The following is a 6000-nucleotide window of genomic DNA, read 5'->3' on the forward strand; positions in this document are numbered from 1 at the left end:
AAGAACTATGAACTGAAATGATTGAAACTGTACCTTTAGAGCTGGCGACCAAAGCAGACTTCATATAGATTTCTTTCAGTGGATCTGTCGTAAGATAAGGCTACATAGGTGCAAGCTGTTTGCTACCGGGATGCAGATAATACCAAATCCATATAGGCCACATAAAGTGTCGTGTGTATAACAACTTGTGTGGCATACCAATCCTGAAAATCTAACCCTGTTATCCACACCTCACTTTGGAGAGAATTTCAAAACATAAATAACTGCCTTGCTAGCAAGAGTTTTCTGTTAGGCAACACATGTCAAAATTTGTGTTACAGATTGTTTTTAATTTTAGTGTAAACAGTGTAATGTTGTACAGTTTTGATGAAAATACTCTGCTGGGCGAACTAAAAGCTGTATTTTTCTGAGAAGGAACACATAGTCAGCGCATGAGGGATGACAGTTCTTCTTTTTTGCTGGAAATCCCGGTAGGTAGCGGTTCACACGAGCAGTACCGTAAACTCGACCGCTAAACGGATTCATTTTCCGTAGTGCGGCCAATGTTACAGATCGATACAGAAAGTATTCTGCATATTATTACTTCCATTTTAAGGAATATTAGCGGGACATACAGCTAAATATCGCCACGTTTGTAGTTAAAAAGCAATCCTTTTTCCTGCTATGTAACATTTAAATGGGTTCGATTACACACGATTAGGACATTTAAAATGCAAAGGAGAATCGGTCACACATTGAATTGGCAGGTTCGGTTAAGACTTCCCTTCCGGATGAAAATGCTCTCTGAAAGTGGCACGACAAGCTATTCACCTGGAACCACGTGATTTCTACAGTCGCAGAATCGAAAAGTTGTCCCAATGTTGGCAGGCGGTTGTAAATAGCGAAGGAAAGTATATTATTGACGACTAAAGTCTCTGCTACCTGAATCTGTTAAGTTTATTAAACTTATGGAAAAACACTAAGAACTTATGCACTAACTTAAAAGGAAGACTAGAACACAAGCATATACAGTGGTCGACATAAGTAAAAAAAATTGAAGGAAAAAAGACATGCGAAGAAGAAGCTCTTGACATGCAGAAGACAGAAGAGATGTTTAAAGAATGGTGATTGGAAAGACGGGAAAAGTATGGGAAACAGCGAACACTATATATATATATATATATATATATATATATATATATATATATATATACGTACATGTGTGTACACTGAGCTGACAAAAGTGTTGGAATACTTCTTGATATAGTGTCGGATATCCTTTTGCCTAGCGTGGTACAGCAAGTCGATGTTGAATGGACCAACAAGTCTTTGGAAGTCCCGAAGTCCCATGTTGCCTCTATAGCTGACCATAATTGCGAAAACGTCCCTGGTACAGGATTTTCTGCAGGAACTTACTTCACAATTATGTCCCACAAATGTTCGATCGGATTCATGTCGGCCGATCTGGATGGTCAAATTATTCACTCGAATCGTCCAGAATATTCTTCAAACCAAACGCAAACTATTGTGGCCCAGTGACATGGCTCACTGTCATTCACAAAAATCCCATCACTGGTTGGGTACATGAAGTCCGTTAGTGGTTCGAATGAAGTAGCCGAACATAACCATTTCCAGTCAATAATTGGTTCAGTTGGACCGGAGGACCCAATCCATTCCATGTCAATACATCCCACATCATTATGCAGACACCACCAGCTTGCACAGTATCTTGTTGGCAAGTTGTGTCCAGGACGTTGTGGGGTCTTAGCCACACACGAACATACCATCGGCTCTTACAATCTGAAACTGGGACTCATCTGAGCAGGGCATGGTTTTCCGGTCTTCTAGAATCTAGACGAAATGGTTCAAATGGCTCGGAGCACTATGGGACTTAACAACTGAGATCATCAGTCCCCTAGACTTAGAACTACTTAAACCTAACTAACCTAAAGACAGCACACACATCGATGCCCGAGGCAGGATTCGAACCTACGATCGTAGCAGCAGCGCGGTTCCGGACTAAAATGCCTAGAACCGCTCGGTCACAGCGGCCGGATAATCTAGCCGATATGAGCCCAGGAGGGGTGCTGCAGGCGATGTGATGTTAGCAAAAGCACTGGCGTCGGTTGTCAGCTGCCGTAGCCCATTATCACCACACATCGTCGCATTGTCCTAAAGCATACGTTCGTCGTATGTCCACCATTGATTTCTGCGGTTATTTCAAGCAATGTTGTTGCTTGTCTGTTACCAGTGACAACCCTACGCAAATGCCGCTGCCCTCGGTCGTTAAGCAAAGGCTGTCAGCCATTGCGTTTTGCGTGCTAGGGGTAATGGGTAAAATTTGGTATTCTCGGCATGCTTTTGTCACTGTAGATCTCCAAACGATTTGCGAAATGGAATGTCCCTTGCGTCTATCTCCAACTATCATTCCGTTTTCAAAGTCTGTTAATTCCCATCGCAGCCGGCCGTTGTGGCCGAGCGGTTCTAGGCGCTTCGGTCCGGAACCGCGCTGCTGCAACGGTCGCAGGTTGGAATCCTGCCTCGGGCATGGCTGTGTGTGATGTCCTCAGGTTAGTCAGGTTTAAGTAGTCCTAAGTCTAGGGGACTGATGACCTCAGATTTATAGCCATTTGAATATGAATTTGAATTCCCATCATGCGGCCATAATCACATCGGAAATCTTTTCACATGGATCACCCGAGTACAAATGATAGTTTTGCCAATGCATTGTCATTTTATACCTTGTGCACACTATACTGCAGCCATCTGCATATATGCATATCGCTATCCCACGACTGTTGTCACGTCAGTGTAATAATTCCATGTGACTCAATGGCCTGGTGCCAGTCTTTCAATTGGTGTCACCTGCCCCAATAACCCTACCAGAACAACAGTCATACAGTTCAACGTAGAATCCGAATGTCATGTCATTTCTGGCTAAATCTTCACATCACTCAGAGATGGAGGCTATCTAAAAGGTATACTGAAACATTCCGTAATCCAACTGGGGTTCAAACCCGCAACTTTTCAGCTTCTAGGCACGCGCGTTACCACCATTTCCGACTCATGTACTCGTATACAACGATTTTAACAGTTTCATCAAATGGTTAATCTTAGAGAAAGAAATAACTAAACTATGCACTGTAATATAATTCGTTCCAGTCGTTGGTCGAAAAGGTAGAATGCAACGTGAGGCAGCATCAGATTGACAGATAAGCTTAACCTGAGGACTAATCCCTTCAGTCCTGTTCTCTCGTGAATGCGAGAGCGATTAATGCAAATGTACTAGCCAGAAGCAACATGCCCTTCCAACACGCAACCTTTGATTTTTCAGCAGCTGCCCCAATCACACGCAGCTTTACTCTGCCGCATCGCATTGCCCGGCCGCGAGAAGAGCCGCAATTTGCTTCAAACACGACGCATAATGCCCCCGTATACTGTTTCACGTAAACGTGAAAGAACGCGCAATTACGACCATTGACTTTGATACGGTGTAATGTTGTCCAGTTTAAATAACGCCATAAAAGTCCACAACTGCCGACGGTATGCTAAAGTTTCCTTTTGTGTTTGCTTTTAATTGGAAATCTGTGTTACAGAATTTAATGCCGTGCCTGGTAGCGCGTTTGTGGGCGTAGCACCTTTGTTGTGTCTATAGTATGCAGAGAGATATCTGTTGTTTGATCATTTCTATCTACGTGCAATACGCCACTCTCTGTGATTATGACGAATTCTTTTTATTCGTACCATGCTACGTATTTAGACAGCAGTATTGCGTCTCTGAGGATATGACAGAATATATATATATATATATATATATATATATATATATATATATATATATATATATATATATACAACCAATTCTTTTTTCTTTTTTACTGAGTAGCTGGAGAAGCTAAAACTCGTCGTCCCGTATTCCAGATATGCTATACCTTGTATTACCTGCACTAAATAATGATACACCATTTCTCCCATAATTTGCTGTCTGAAAGGTAACATTCAATAAAAACGTTTATTAAATATCATATTTTATAGTTTAGAAGGATACAAGGTTTAATCAATTATGGGCTACACCTCAAGATGCGTAGTAAGAATGAAAGAGGGAAAAGATTATACTTAAAACAGCGTAGGAAAGGGTTTGGACGGTTTATCAAGAAAATCTCTTAGCTGTATTACCTGACAGGGCGATCGCAAACGCAAATCTCCTTAAAATCGTCAAAAAATTCAAAATCGTAAGATTTTGTGGAGAGCTTGTAGAAAATACATTGCCAAAATCGATGTGGAAATCCAAAGAATGTGGATTTGTAAGTTTAGATGTTTCCGGAGCATCTGGGACCTACTGGGTTGCATATGTTTAAAAATTAGAAATAAAAAACAGAATAATGTGTTCTAATTCGACTTCTATGGTGATTTACAATCGCATGAAGAATTGCACTATTACTTGTGTGTTCTACAACTTTCGATGCTGCCAACACTTCGATTATATCTCTGTGGACAAATGTGCTAATGTTCTCCCTGAAGATTGTATAAAAACAAGCATCAAATATATCTCTGCGTCATTTGAGGTTAGATGTGATACCATACACTCTAAACGAACAATCATGAGTATTAACCCTCGATGAGATCGTGCATTCTTCTTATGTTAGTGCTTATTCCACATCAATATGTCACATATCATTCACTTCAGGAGGGCCGTATTTAAAGAACACCTCGTGTAATAGTATTTTGTTATTATTTGAAATTGTATAATTGAGAATCTTTGTTACAGACAGCATGCTTCTAGGAGCATTATATACAGGGTGAGTCACCTAACATTACCGCTGGATATATTTTGTAAACCACATAAAATACTGACGAATCGATTCCAGAGATCTAACGTGAGGAGAGGGGCTAGTGTAATTGGTTAATACAAACCACAAAAAATGCACGGAAAAATATTTTTAAACGCAAACCTACGTTTTTTTAAATGGAACCCCGTTAGTTTTGTTAGCACATCTGAACATAAAGACAAATACGTAATCGGTGCCGTTTGTTGCATTGTAAAACGTTAATTACATCCGGAGATATTGTAACCTACAGTTGACGCTTGAGTACCACTCCTCCGCTGTTCGATCGTGTGTATAGGAGAGCACCGAATTACGTAGGGATCCAAAGGGAACGGTGATGGACCTTAGGTACAGAAGAGACTGGAACAGCACATTACGTCGACATGCTAACACCTTTTTATTGGTCTTTTTCACTGACGCACATGTACATTACCATGAGGGGTGAGGTACACATACACACGTGGTTTCCGTTTTCAATTACGGAGTGGAATAGAGTGTGTCCCGACATGTCAGGCCAATAGATGTTCAATGTGGTGGCCATCATTTGCTGCACACAGTTGCAATCTCTGGCGTAATGAATGTCGTACACGCCGCAGTACATCTGGTGTAATGTCACCGCAGGCTGCCACAATACGTTGTTTCATATCCTCTGGGGTTGTAGTCACATCACGGTACACATTCTCCTTTAACGTACGCCGCGGAAAGAAGTCCAGAGGTGTAAGATCAGGAGAACGGGCTGGCCAATTTATACGTCCTCCACGTCCTATGAAACGCCCATCGAACATCCTGTCAAAGTTCAGCCTAGTGTTAATTGCGGAATGTGCAGGTGCACCATCACGCTGATACCACATACGTCGACGCGTTTCCAGTGGGACATTTTCGAGCAACGTTGGCAGATCATTCTGTAGAAACGCGATATATGTTGCAGCTGTTTGGGCCCCTGCAATGAAGTGAGGTCCAATGAGGTGGTCACCAATTATTCCGCACCATACATTTACAGTCCACGGTCGCTGTCGATCTACCTGTCTGAGCCAGCGAGGATTGTCCACGGACCAGTAATGCATGTTCCGTAGATTCACTGCCCCGTGGTTTGTGAAACCCGCTTCATCGGTAAGCAGGTAGAACTGCAACGCATTCTCTGTAAATGCCCATTGACAGAATTGCACTCGATGATTAAAGTCACACCATGTAATTG

Source organism: Schistocerca gregaria, chromosome 4, assembly GCF_023897955.1.
Source record: "Schistocerca gregaria isolate iqSchGreg1 chromosome 4, iqSchGreg1.2, whole genome shotgun sequence".
Lineage (NCBI taxonomy): Eukaryota > Metazoa > Arthropoda > Insecta > Orthoptera > Acrididae > Schistocerca > Schistocerca gregaria.